Genomic DNA, 14,777 nt, shown 5'->3' on the forward strand with positions numbered 1-14,777 from the left:
GTTGATTTTTGTTGATTTTTCCTGCCATTGATAAAAGGCGACAGGAGCTGAAACACAGCCGTAACCGTTTCCTTTGTTGCGCTCGCCGGTGCCGGTGATGCTGAGCGTTTGTGACGGCAGCGAGATGGCTGAGGAATGTGAACAGGCTGAGAGGATGCTTCCAGAGAGCAGAGACAAAAGGAGGAGAGAATAAGAGCTGGAGATTCATTACACGTCAGTTTAATTTCAGAGCTGCGATTCATTACGCGCTGGAAGTCGATTTGGCCGCTCGTTGCGGCGGTTTCTGCAGGCCCTCCCATTTATTTGGTCTCTCAGAGGCGAGCAGGCGGACGAAAGAGAACAAACCTAATTAAGGCCAACCCTGTGATGGGTGGATAATTGTTGTGAGGCATCAGTGTGTGTAATTGAGGCTGAATTTGTTTTACAGGTTGTAAATGTGCGTTTTCCCCCTTTGGATGGTTACTGCAGGACTCGTACACATTTGAACGGTGTCCAATCACCGCCACAGGTGACCGTGGAAGGTCATTAAAGCAGTTTCTTGAAAACCTTCACTCAAGGGGTGCCCACAAAAAATAATCTGTGCTTTCTGCAGAAACACAAACACAGAGTTTACTCCAGCTATTTTTTTCTGTGGTTAAAGACTCTGATTGGCTCCCTCGGTCCTCCCACAGCCAAATAAATGAAGAGTGCAGCGTGGAACACCTTCCCTTGTTACCTCCCCGAGGTATAATTAGACACAGCCAGAGAGGGAGATCAATTCTGAACATCATAATACGACTCAGAGTGAAGCTGTTAAATGATCCTCAGGAGACCTGCTGGAGCTGCTGCAGTGTTTAACAGCCAGCCAGCATCAAGGGAGGCCACGCTCGCTTAATTCCCTCCAAACAGAGACGAGGACGTGTGCCTCCGACCTCGTCTCTGTTTCATCTGCACACTCAACCACAGACTGTATACAAAAGATGGTCATAGACAGCGTGACATCACCCACTTATGTGGACTCCATTTTGAAGCTTCAGTGTTAACTTACAGGCTGCCATTTTATTATTATTTTTGGACAAGTGGGTGGAGTTATCAGCTTACGCTTGCTAACAGAAACTCCCAGTGCTCAGTAACCTGCAGTTCCTCAAATGGCCACTAGAAGCTCCAGCAGTGAGTCAGAATGTTTTTGTAACTCAATATTTTAAGTTGTAACCTTAAAGTTTGCATCATTATTATATTATTATTATCTTTGTCACCTGGGCCATCCTTTTATACAGTTTATAATGCCATCTTTGAATACTAGAAAATAAAATCCTAGTTTCACATACATGTATAACCAGCACATATCGCCCCCTGCTGGTGTATCACTGTGCTGCACAGTACAGCATGATTTGCTTTCACAGTGCTGTGAGCTGTGAGCAGACAGGCGAAGTTTTCTGTTTTTCAACCTTACAAGTTGTCATTTCATTGTAATTAATCGCATTTATCATGATGTCGTCTTATTTTTAGATATTTCAACAATCTAAATATTTTCCGATGTTTCTGCAGCAAATCTACCAAATGTTCAAACTAGGTGTTTGTTCAGATTTAGTCTGGGGTAAGAGGGGATGAAAACCAGCCTGACTGTGAGGAGCTTGCTGAAAGGAAGCACCGGATCATTGATATACTCTGGTGTTAAACACAGAATTCACTCAAACGTGTCTCCAGTTTTAAAATATTGTTGTTTTTTTGTCGTTGTTTTTTTTAACTTTGTGCATTTAATGATTAAAAACCTCGAGTTAACATTGAAAGTGTTTAGAATAGATAAAAGCTCGTTTCTTGATAAAATATAATGCCCACACTCGGCCACATCACTCGGTAAAATTGCTTGGGCGCCGAAGGGTGAAGTGAGCCTTCTCCAGAAAGCTCTGATTGTTCCTTATTGGAGGCTTTTTATCGGACTTGGCAAAGCAGGCAGCCCCCTCTCCTTCTTCTTCTTCTTCCTTTTTTCTTGCCCCTCCGACTGTGACGGTGTTCAGGACTGTGTATTTGCTTTGGGTTGGCGGGTAAATGTTGACACGGTGGCTCTGAATGAAAGCTTTTCCTCGCTGCTGAGAGAACAGAGGACTTTTGGAAGGTAGTTTGAGGCCTCCCATCATAATTTTCTCCCCACACCTGTCCCACTCACGCCGCTGCCATCAGCTGAACTGGTTCTGACCTGCTCTTCCTGTCACTGCAGCCTCTCTGCAGACTCCATCACATCTCACAGATCTGCCTAAACTACTTCCCTCTCCGACTCAATCATTCGCTCCATCCAGCCCATTATGGCGCCTTTAACAAGCGGCCGAGCCACTGAAACCCCCCCTTTTCCTGCTCATCCACAATCACTTCAAATTAGATTGGCGAGTCAATAGAAGAGTCAATATTTAATTTGCTCATAGCAGGTGGTGATTCAGGCGGAGACATGGAGGATCCACCTTGAGGACGCCATCCTTCACATGAAGTGCGACGAACTGATAAAATGCAGCTAGTTAGTTTTAATATTACTCTTATTCACTGTTCCCTCTAAACTGCGCGCGTGCACAATTGCGCACTGCTGGGACGGTCTCTGTGGACAGAAAAAAAATCAAACCTGAATTGAAATTAAAATCAATTTTTTGCAGTGTTAGTCAGTAAGTGACTGGCTGCTCCCATATGGGATTAGAACGATGCCACCTTATCCATAGTCCAGCCAATAATGCGATTCACATTCGTATATAAGCAGCTAATCAACGTCGCTGACAGGCTATGACAGCATCCTTATGTGCCGACACCGGTGTTTTAGCTAGCAAAGGGGCGTGGCTGATGTGGAGAGAAGCCACGTTAATGACAACGTGGACAACCATTGGAGATGTGAGCAGGACAGACGGAACAATTGGCGGAAAAAGTGTGGACTTTATACCAGTTTTTAAATTGTGTTGATAGGCCACGAAAACCAGAGTTATGATAAAAATATTTGCAATGTTTGGTTTTCTTCCTGAACACTATCCTTGTTTATAAAACGGTAAAAACGGCATTTTATAAGGAAAACGCTCGAAAGCCCTCAGCCTGTGAGGAAAAACAAAACCAAAAAGACCCACCCTTTCCTATTGGTGGAAAAATGTACCATGTCAACCAACCAAAAATTGATATGGCAACATGGCATTTAGTTGTTTAGGGAGGGGGGAAGTTTTAGGAGTGACGGCAGTGTTTTGAGATGTGAGAGATTTGCTACGTTTAGCGCAAATCTTGTGTAGTTAGTGTGTAGTGTAGTCAATAGTTTTGTTGAGTGTGTCAGAACAATGAGGCGACTACTGAATGTTACAGGTGTTACAGCAGTGATACATCTCCTGTTGTCAGGCCTGCAGGTATCAGGCTGTTGTTCTCCTTTATCTCATAGTGGACAGAAATTACTTTTTGGAGTGGCACAAATAATTTCAAATTTGATGCAGAACAGCTGATTGTTCTGTAAATAGTTTGAAACGTTTATTTAAAAAAACGCCTTGGCTGCATTTTTAGGTAAACAGCTGCAAAAAACTTTGTTTGCATAACTCAGTTACTTTTTTGAAGAAGTAACTATATAATTATTGCCCAACATTGGTCATTATTTACTGTATTTCGCAGACAGAGAGTTACAGGACTCTCTCCCAGACCACAGACTCATAATACAAGTCAGAGCTTTATAAAAAGAAAAAAAAAGAAAAAGAAAGTTGTGTTTTCAAAATTGGAGTTCAAGTTATTTTTACTTCCAATAGTGTTAACATACTGCACAGGTCATGAACAAGATTTCTTTTTACATTTTCATTGTAAGTGGGCTAAAGCAGTTAATTAAAAGTAGTGTAACATAAATGTAAATGCTGTAATTTGATTATTTTAATAAACCATGTAACTTCGATGGATTCGATGCTGGCGTGACCACAGTGCACACGTCTGATGTTGCTCACAGTGCTCCAAGGGACCGCTCAGGGAGTTTGTGTGTTCGCTCAGACACATGAAAAATTAGAGGGAACATTGCTCTTATTACTTTTTCTGGGTCACAAAATAAAGGTTTAACATATTTTCAGGCGAGAATGTAGCTGTGTAAACTTCAAATATCTGCTCAGTTTATCAAGACACCACATATTTTCAAAAGCACGCTGATGTTTTCAGAGACGTCTGTTACCCACTAGCTCGATAGCTAGCCGGGGTTAAAGGCTCACTAGAGCCCGTGACAACAAATCGGCAAATCGTTTTCAAACCCACCGCCGTCTTTCGCTACTCAGGTTAAACATGATATAAGTCACTTAGATAACTTAAAAAATGTTATTGTTTGGCCTTTTTTAGTATTTTATTTGTTCCTGAGTAAATCGGTTTGGCTGAGATTAAAGTTATAGTTTTTACACAGCTGAATAAACGTCAAGCAGACAGCTGATTATCAGAAGTGTGAGATGCTCGAGAATAAACTCCGGTGTCCTGTTATATTTTAGATAGCAAGGAGTTTATTAAACTTCACCGAAACAATCTGCAAATTTCATTAAAATTTAATAAACTATCATCTTGTCTTTATTTTTAGTTAGCACACACCTTAAACACTTAAAGCTGTAAGCTAATGATAGTTATATAAGAGCAGGTGCTGCTGGTGCAATAAGCTGTACGTTTTACGTCCAGTGGATGATGATCTGATTAGTCGACTAATCGCAAAAATAATCGGTGCAAGTCGACTATCAAAATAATCGTTTGTGGCAGCCCTACTGTCGAGTCACCTTTTTTGGAGCCTCAGTGAGGTTAGCTTCCATCGACTGTAGGGGTGATTTGCTTTTGGACTTAGTTTTACAGACAGTCGCCTCGCCTCGCCGTGGCGACCATCCTTCATCGGGTACTACAGAACTCGCACACAGTGGCCAGTGGTCAGCCAGTGGGCTTCATTCAAACTGCTCAAGTGATGTCATATTTGCCTTTTACAAGCGGTAACCTGTAAAACAGCTTGAAGGCTTTATGACCTCCACAAGGAATTCTGACTTATATTTATAACTGATTCTTACATGTGTGGTGTGTGTTATCATCATATAGTAGGTAGAGTAAAATGAAGAGTAAGTAAAGAGTTAAAATAATGTGTCACATTTGACCTCTGACCTCTCCCTCAAGGTCAATAGATTTATCTGAAGGTGAAGGTGATAACAAAGCTACATAGAACTGTTTAAAAGTGTTTTTAATGTTTGTACTGACAACACATGGGCATATAGAGAATTGCATATAATAATAGGTTAGAGTCACATTTGACCTTTGACCTTTTCACGTCTGCCTTTCTTTTAAGTCAACACCAAAATGTGTTACATCTTTAAAGCCAGTGTTGTCCAGAGAAAGGGAAATAAACTGTAGTGTAACATTATATAATAATATCTGGTATTTACAAATCAATATCTCTTATGCAGGACTTACTCCTACATGTCTGTGTAATCAAAGTAAACATCTGTCATGTACTCTTAACTAGTTTTTCCTGTACTACTAAAACTTCTTAGAGTACATTTAAAAGAACAGCTGCTTTGCTGTAGCTTAGCGCTCTCTTCTTGGTTTTGACTGGTTTAAACTGAACTCTGTTTGGTCTTGTAGTGACCTTTGACCTTTCTTTATTTTGGCTGTTTGTCTGACCTTTTCTTATGTCTTCTGCAGATGATAGTATTTTAGTATGTTTATCTTCTCCTGCTTGGAAGTTACTAAATCACTTGGTTTGTCTGACTCAATAGTTTGTATATCTTTTCAAAATAAAAGCTTTTCACCATTGTCTGTAGACAGAAACATTTTATTTTAAAAACCAGCAGGATTTTCATTAGAAGTACACCAGCTTATATATGTAATGGCATTTGTTCTCTGACAGTTGATGTTCTACCACAGCTAAATAACAGGCAGTAACAAGTCCGTGGTTGTCTGTGGTTTGGAGGAATAGTTAGTTTATTTCTGTCTGAATCAGAAAACATCTCTAACTAATAACTTGTGCCTCTACAATGATGAACGCGCTCATGTGTGGGTGTTTGAAAGGCAGTCAACAGAGGCTCAACATCTGGTCAAAGGCTGAGAGCCTCACACACCACTGAAACGCATACTTTTGGCTCTGAAGCTAAGTTGCTTAAAGGTGATTTTGTGAACAAAGATAAACCACCAGAGAAACACCTGTCAGGTGCACAGGAAGGAGGAGGTGCCTCTTCACGGCTGAGTGGGTAACGAGGTCTTCCTCTTTTCGTCCAGCCTTCATCTCTGCTCCTCTGTCACTGAGTTTAATTACACACCGTACGCCGAGGCTGCCCCCAGCGTTTGGTTTACCGCTGTCGCTGCTCGGACACAACGCTACATTTACATCAACCCCGCACTCCGAGCAACTGTCCTCATATCTGTCCTGAGCACGTGCTGGCACAGAGCGCGCTCAGTCGGGCGTCACTGGCTCCAGGTCTTAGCTGTAAGATGTGGTTAAATGAACAAAGACCGAGGTGAGCTGCATAAATGCATATTTACATGGCGAAACCCTCAAGTCGCTGTTTTCAAAGTTTTTTCTTTTTCAATGAACTAAGTGGAGAATTACTCTTTGTGCTGGGCTCAAAACATCCAACTGGAATCCATAACAACTGATGAGTCTGGACTAGTTTCAGTCCGAGTTAGGATCTGGTTTTAGTCTATTTTTGGCTGGTTTTGGACTGGTTTAATTGGTGTTAGTCGCTGGTTTAAATCCCATCTATAAAGGAACAGACTCATAGACAGATGCTTCTGTAAGGATGGGGTGTTTTGGGCGTAAACCTGATGCAGGTTCTGGATCTCCTGAGTTATGTCCTGGTGCTCGATGGAGCAGATGAACCAGAGTAAAACAGAATGTGGAAAGAAAGCTGAGAGCAAACATAGATCCAGTTGTTAGTGTGCACTTCACATCACAGCAGGGACTGATGCAGTGCACTCCCGTCACCCCCCTCATAAGCATCACCCAGGCCCCTCCCATGCATGGCGGACTGTGTTAGGATGTTTCCTCTCTGTTTCTGCAGGGCGGTGGGGGACAAAGAGAGAAGCCCGTCCTTCCCTTTGTCCCCTCGGAGCCCCCTTGGCGACTGCAGGAAGTTCTCAGATGTCTGCAGAGATGCACTGAGAGTCTGTTAACAGCAGATGTTCAGATATTACAGCACTCCGTTTACACAGGGCACTTCATCCAGACCTTTGAGTGAATGCACAGGAAGAAGTGTGTGCATTTCAGGGCTAGAGTGTTAACATCTTTTCTCCTCTCTGATGACCCACATTTCTGGAAAAATCACAAAGCTGCAGGTTTGTGGCAGCTCTGGCCGTAAAACTTTATCAAGACATTTAAGTAAAAACTTTTATTGTGTTTTTGTACTAATCCCTATCACAAGTTTCCACTCTGTCAGATCTTTTTTTTCATAATGATCTTAATTGTGATTTCAGTCTTTTTTGCACTTTTTTTTATGATTTCCTGTAATGTTTACAGTATAACTCCAGTGTTTTTGATGTGATGTGTTCAAAAATGTTTTTAGGGTTGGTTTTGATGGATTGGGTTGTGGAGTGGTTTCACTCTGGTTTAGGGCTCTGTTAGTGGCTTCTTTTTATTGCAGGTTGTTAGTGTGTTTCAGGGGCAGGGTTTGTGCTGGTTATGGCCTTGTTTAAAACTTTGATTTGTACAGATTTGAGTTTGGTACTGAATTTGAGCTGATTTGATTCCAGTCCTGGACTGGTTTTAGTCTAGTTTTAAGCACTGGTTTGCAGCATCATAGACGTTTTTCTCTGTCCTCTGGTGATGTGATCTAAACTGATGCTGAGGTCTGGAAGCTTATGCTTCTCTTAAAGAGGGCTTCTTGTATTTGCACTTGTTGTCACGTTCCAGTGTTTTCTTATCAGACTACACTGTAGTGCTAAAAAACCCCTTTTGGAAAATGTAAAAATCCAAAAAGTGGTTATGTTAGATCTGTATAATGGTCATGATGGTTAGATCTTTTTCTGTGGAAAATAAAAATTTCCATGTTCCCAAAAAGGAGCCAGAGTCCTTCAGATTGCAAAGTTAAAAAAAGAGTTTCACAGTTTGTGCCCACTTTTTTTTTTTTTAAACCTTTTTCCATCTCATCAGGAACAAAAACGAGTGACTTCATAGTTTTAGAATAAACTTTGGGTTTTTTTTATGTGTGTGTCCCTGGTGGCTGTGAGCAGTGCTGCTCCTCCAGAGTCTTTTGGTTTGTCGAGCTGAGGCTTCGTCTCAGCTTTTTGTGAAGTGTGTCTCTGTGTGCTTGCTGCTCTTTGTGGCTGCATCTGTCTGCCTCTATTGTTTGCAGGAGTCCATCTGCTGGCCTCCAGTTTGCCCCTCCTCCCTCGCCTCAGACAACCAACACCCTCTAGCCTCACCCCTCCTCCTCCTCTTTGCTGGGAAAGCCAGCTGTCCTCCCCTTACTCTCCCCCATTGCTCCATCACCGATGAGCTGAAGAGGCTGCTCAGAAAACTTGGCCTGAGCGCATTCTTACGTTTACGATAATTTCATTTAAAAAGCTTCAGCTGAAATAAATGAACGTGATTAGTCTGGTCCACGCAGTCTCAGCACGTAGATGGCATTTATAGTCAGGAAAGGAAAACCAACACATGCAAAATCATATTAAACAAAGGAATATTTCAGCACTTTTCTAAAAGTTATTTTAACACTTCTGCTGGAAGATGCAGAGGTAGATGTGGATATGCTTTGACTTTCATTCAGAAGAGAAGACGGGCCGGGCTGTAAAAAAGTTTGAACACAAATAAAATATCTTCATATTTAATCGTGTTTTCCGAGTTTAAGAAACTCTGTTTTCACTGATGATGAATTTCTGAGGTTCTCAGCACCTGCTTACAGTCTTGGTGTTGATGTCTGTAAAAATATCCCTAAACTTAACTCTGTTCACAACTCTTGTGATTTTTCATGTATGTCAGTCATGTCCTGCTAATGTCAACTTATGCTATTCCAACATGAGTATTAACTATTTGTGAAGCAGTGTCCTGCTGAATGCATCTTTCTCTAGCAGACATGCCTGTTATTAAACTTTGATAACATTACTGACTGACTGTATCAGAGCAGAACTGCTGCTTATATTTCTTTTTATTGTCAGTTTATTATGTAGGATCCCAGATGACACATTTTTGCTGCGGTTTCATAAAAATAGTCCAACAACGGGTTGATTGGTCCAAACAGTTTTTCTGCAAATTTAAAAGTAAGATGAATATTTTCAGGGTTTAAATTCTTGGTTTCTACTTTTAATTTTGTTTATTTATGATTTATTATTGTCTTTATTCCTTCCCAGCTAGTTTTGCTTTTTACATTTGGATGCTGGTCTGATTATGAGCTCGTCAGCGGTTTGTCAAGCACTTTTAATTGATGAGACAAGTAATAAACAAACACATGTTGATTGATTAGCGAATCATCGCCAGCTTTAGCGAAACCAGATTTGGCCTTTCGCACTAATCTGTGACATTTTAAGATCAGTTGATATATAGATGACCTGAGAAGTGACCGGTAAACTGATCGATAATGAAAACAGTTGTGAATGCTGTCCTGTTGCTGAAGCATTGCGTTTATTCACGGCGATGTTCAGAGCTGTTTCACTGATAGATGAAAACATTAGTCGACTATAAATGCCTTCAGCTTAACATTGTGAAGTGTGCGGATCAATAATTCAAAATGACAACTGTGAGTATTGATCAGACAGAGCTGTGTGGACAGGGAGCTGCAGAAAGTGAAAGAATCAATGAAAGCGCTGAAAAACAAAAATCCAGTGTTGAATTTGCAGCTTTTGGTGTTTCTGGAAGCCTCACAGCCTGACAGCTGCTGTTTTGTTGCAGTTTTCAAACTGTCCGCTGGTTTTATGGGATGGCATTCATCATTATTCACTTTACTCTCTCTAAACACTAAAAATATGAAAGTAACAACAGATAATGTAATCAAAGGTAGAACATCTACTTTTCTTTTTGTCATTCAAACAATATAGGACAGTCACTTCTCTGCTTTGCATGGATCACCTGACCTGCCTATGAGAACAATTTGACATTTTTTTCTAAGCAAATGGAATTTTTTTTTTAAACACTAAAACAATCATCAAAAAAGGACCACAAGGATGTGACAAAGGTGAACACTTTTCAGGCTCTGAGTAAAATTAAGCAGTGCAAGGATATCTGAGAATACATCACATTTCTAAACGTGATTGCTATCCAAATGTACGTCCAATAAATATCTGGCACACATTTATAAACACAATCTAGAAAGGCACCAGACACCAAAGAGCTCCGCCAAAGCCAGTCGTCCATTCTTCTCTATGTGATCCGCAGCCAAGCCAATGATAAAAAAGCTTTTTTCCAAGCAGTTTGGATCCACAACAAAATATAATGGTTTCTTCCCTTTCACAGGCTCAAAATCTCCAACTTTTATCTCATTAGTTTTTATGTAATCGTACAAACCAACAACAACTGAAAATAAAAGCAGATCATCAGCATAAAGAGAAGTGCAACTTGTGAACTGAAAGCTTCAGTGAACATATTTTTATTTTTCCTCGTATAGGTGCATTTATATCTTAAAAAAAAATCAGCTGTTGGAATTCACTGCAAACAGCAGCGGTATTACATCTAAGAAACAAAATGTAAATCTCATCAGTGCCAGTAACAAACCTGGATTGGAAGGACATCCGGCATAAAGTCTGTGCCAAAACAAACATGAGGATCCATCAGCCAAAGTGTCTGAAGTATAACATAATAGAGAATTTGTGGTTTTAGAACAGGCTGAATAGTAAGGTTTAAAAACATGGTTCATTCAGAAAACCTTTCACAAATTAAATTAACCTTTTAATAAAAAGTCAGAAAACTTTTTATTAACAGTTTTAAGCATTTCAAATAAATAAACCTAAACCAAACATTTTATCAGTTTTCCATTTAAAAAAAAAAAAAAAAAAGATCAAAGTCACCTTAAAGCTGTCTGTAATGGTAATGTGATGGAGCAGACCTCAGAAAGAATAAATTCTGTTTTGATCAAACTAACTGAAACCTTATTAGCAATCACTCTAGTATCTTAATTCTGTGTTGAGTCTGAAATAATGGGTGGATACTGATGTTTTTGGTGCTCCAGGTTGTACATTATGGATGCTTTTTGGATAGTTTCTAAACTCGTTTTGTCTTAGTAGTTAAAGTCAGTTCTGCAAGTCACAACTACAATACTATGAAATACTGAGAATTTGAAGTGTACGAGCTCACAAAGCTTAAAGAAGCTCCAGAGTAGCGGATTCGTCTTCAGTTGTCATATTTTCCTCCAGGTGACTTCCAGAGTTTGACTTTTAATTTCTCCAACTCTCGGTCTGTTCTGTGCCATCACAGCAGGAGAGATAAAACCAACAGAAGCTCCTCATTTTGCTCAACAGATGTCCTTAATCCCGTCTAATCCAACATGTTAAACGGTTGTTTTCTCAGCAGCGAGCGCGGGGCGCCGACCCTGGCACTAAAGCTTCCCACAGGCCAGTTGGACTCCCTCAGACTCCCTCTGGTCCTGGTCTAGTGCTCTCATCTCCTCACCACAGTGCCAAGCACAGGCTGAATTAATAAAGTATCTGTTTCTGAGGCCGTATGTGAGCGGGGACAGCTCATAGCAGGAAGAATAACACAACTTTTTAAGTTTCCATCAGGAAAGAACCCTAGGTAAAAAAATTTTTTTTTTTACCTTTTACAAAAACTATATAAAAGATTTGTGATTCGATCAGATATTTTTTTTCTGGTCAGTCCCATTATCAGTTTTTCTGATGACAGTGGCAGTGTGAAATAAAGAATAATCAGTGCTCAGGAGTGACCACTTCAGCATTTATGACTTTGAATAAAGTCTGTTTTCTCTGACAACAGCAGAGCTCCGCACTTCATAAATCAGTTCTTTAAATAAATCATCTGCACCTTCAAATTTCAAATCAGTGGCTTTAAAGAACTTTCACTGCCTTTAATTTAGCAGCTCTTACCCTGAAATGACCTGATTCGTTCCTTCAGATTAATAATTTGTGGCATCAAATGACTAAATCGTGGTCTGAAATGACTTCATTTTCACCCTCTTTCCTTCTCTCTCTTCTGCATCAGCTGAGAGCCAAAACACTGAAACTGACTTTCTATGAACTGGGTCAGAACATCAGCACTCTGAAGGGAAACTTGGATATCCATTAAAATATATTGGGGGATATCACACATGCAATGGGCCAAACATAAATCAAAATAACATTGATGATCTCCATACTGAGGATTTTAGAGGAACAAAGATCATGATTAGAAAGAATAATGTGTAATTTGGCCTCACAAACACCTGAAACCTGAAACATTTAAAAGTATAAACAAGAATATACGTTGGTGGGATTTTAATAATATAAGCAGCTGTCGATGGATGATTAGTAAAATCAGGCATTCAGATGATAATTCAGAGACTTAACCTCCTAAAATCAAGCTGTGTAACATCCACATGTGTGACTCGTGTTATATAACCAGAGAACAAACAGGAAGTGATGTAAATGCTTTTCAATGGAAATTGATGCAGAAAAGTGGAAAATCATCCTAAAAACCTCCCTCTGTTGTAGTAAATGTGAATAAATAATAAAATAACTGCTGGTGTTTGGTGGCTGTTTGATGACCACGTTATCACCACGTCCAGTGACATTTAAAACGTGACCTGATCACTGAGGTGTGTCAGGAGTGTTTAACCTTGTTCATTAGTCAGCTTTGAGTGTTTTTCTTTTTCCTTGGTGTTTTTCCACTACTCGAGTAGTTTGAGCTCTTCTTTTTAAATCTTGACTAAACAACTAGTACAGTAGTTGCTGGGAACATTGTTGCTTTTATTCCACTTTATGTCTGAAGTCTTTTAGGGGAGGCAGCTTCCATCAGTGTAGTTTTCCTTGGTGACTTTTCAGGCTAGTCTTCATTTTTCCTCAGCTGCTCTTCCAAACAGCCCAAATCATGTTGAGAAAAGATTAGATTTTTAACTCCTCAGCGTGAACACGGCCGAGCTCCAGCCCAACCTGCTCATTCAGCCACTAACTGGCCATTTAATCAGCACCAATAACGTCTGCTGCTGCTCTTTCTGCCATTTTTCATCCTCTTATTATCTGCGATTAGGAGAGCAGAGCTGAGATGATCGGTGGACGCAGCAGTGGCTCTATAATTTCTCTCCGGCTCTTCATTTTTTAATATAGAGTTTGACCTTTCAGAGCTATGTGCCGGTTGCCGCCGCTGGTCAATATTCTCAGCTCTCGCTGAAGGTGCGAGCTGTTCGGTTGGCAAATAAATGTCTTCATTAAAGCGACGACCCCGAGCCACATTTCTTCTCAATGACGTTCAGATCGTTTCTGCTTCAGCCTGTGATTTTGTTTGGCCTCCAATAAACGCTGAGGGACGAGGACGGGAGATTAAAGACACTCGGTTTTCACAGGTGAACATTTTCTGAGAAGCTCTGAGGCCTCTGTTCCCACAGGATTCATGTTTCTGGGAGGTGGTGTTCATTTAATTCATCTTTCTTTGTGAAATTAAAAGATCTGGACTGTACAGGAGAAAACAGAAAAGATTTGACATTTTTAGGTTTTAATAGTTTTAATAATCCAGTTCTAACTGTTTGTACAGACACTGGCTCATTACACACAGGAGCTCCGCTTTTTTTAAAGGCACCTGTGTGACACGCACGAACAAATCCAGGCAAAAGACGGCGCTCAGAGAGAACACCTGTGCTTACCTGCTTACATTACAACAGCACATTAATGAGCTTACAGCTGATGGCCTTTATTGCTTTATGTTGTTGTTTTGGCTCGCAGACAGGCCTGAATGTTGGTGTCAACATGTTTCCAAAAGCCGAGGGAAACCAGTTCCAAAACAGGCCTGTGTGTTACTGCGGTTTATACGCAGATGCAGGAGCCCAGTTTCAGGCCTGCTCCTAGATCTATTATGCAGGAAGCCCAGATTTCCCTTCAGAATAAAAGCTCGCCTGTTGGGCCTTTGAGTTCTCAGCTCTCTGGCACAAAATGAGCTTTTATTGAAAAAAAAAAAGGCTGAACTTTATGTCTTTTTCAAACCCCGAGATGTCTGAGTCAAATCAAGCTTCTTCTTCTTGAGTTGTTTTGCGTTCCTCTTGTTTCCATTTACATCTCGGACCTCCTGCTGTGATGGAGTGACACGTCTCTATAGCAACATTTCTGTGTGATGCTGCAGGATTGAAACAAAGAGAGAAACCTCCCTTCAGCGTGAAGTCACAGGAGCTGATTTAAGTGGTAATAAGAGCAGGAGGGGTGAGGTTTGATCGTTTACTTTTCATGGAGAGGCGCCGCAGCGAGAACAGCGGGCAGCGTCACAACAGCTTCGATCACGTTTCGGCAAATCACATTAAAAAGAAGTCCCATTTTTATGATCTTCCATTCATGCGAGCGGCTCCGTCACTTCTGAAAAACCCAATTAGCAGAGATGGGCGATTGAAATCTTGGTGAGGGCGGCGGAGACTCTCAGCGGGCTCGGCTCAGTTCTGTCTCTGCGTTGGCATTCAGTCGGTGAAATATCTTCTGGGCACTTTTGCTGAAAAGTTAATTGAGATGATAAACAAATCAGAGTTTGGAGCTGCTGCTGTGATTTCCTGTTTTTTCTCTCCTGAGTAAAAAAAAGAAGAAGAGAGAAATCAAAGAGCCGAAGGCAGCAGAAACAGTGATTAGAGCCGCTGCTGCTGATCGATTGAAGAGGTATTGTCACCGTTTCTGTTTGTGTAATTAAAGTTTGTGTCTTTGAGTCCATTTACCGAGTAAACACTTTTGTCTTTCTCTGTAACGAAGCT

At 40.7% G+C, this 14,777-nt stretch overlaps 1 protein-coding gene across 4 annotated transcripts in view; it reads left to right on the top strand.

The window, feature by feature from the left end:
- phf21b (PHD finger protein 21B) overlaps positions 1–14,777 on the top strand; it is an 87,987-nt gene that overhangs the window by 44,352 nt on the left and 28,858 nt on the right. The window lies entirely within an intron of this gene.

This window comes from Pundamilia nyererei, unplaced genomic scaffold (assembly GCF_000239375.1).
Source record: "Pundamilia nyererei isolate P.nyererei 1_Seehausen unplaced genomic scaffold, PunNye1.0 scaffold00057, whole genome shotgun sequence".
In the NCBI taxonomy this organism is placed as follows: domain Eukaryota; kingdom Metazoa; phylum Chordata; class Actinopteri; order Cichliformes; family Cichlidae; genus Pundamilia; species Pundamilia nyererei.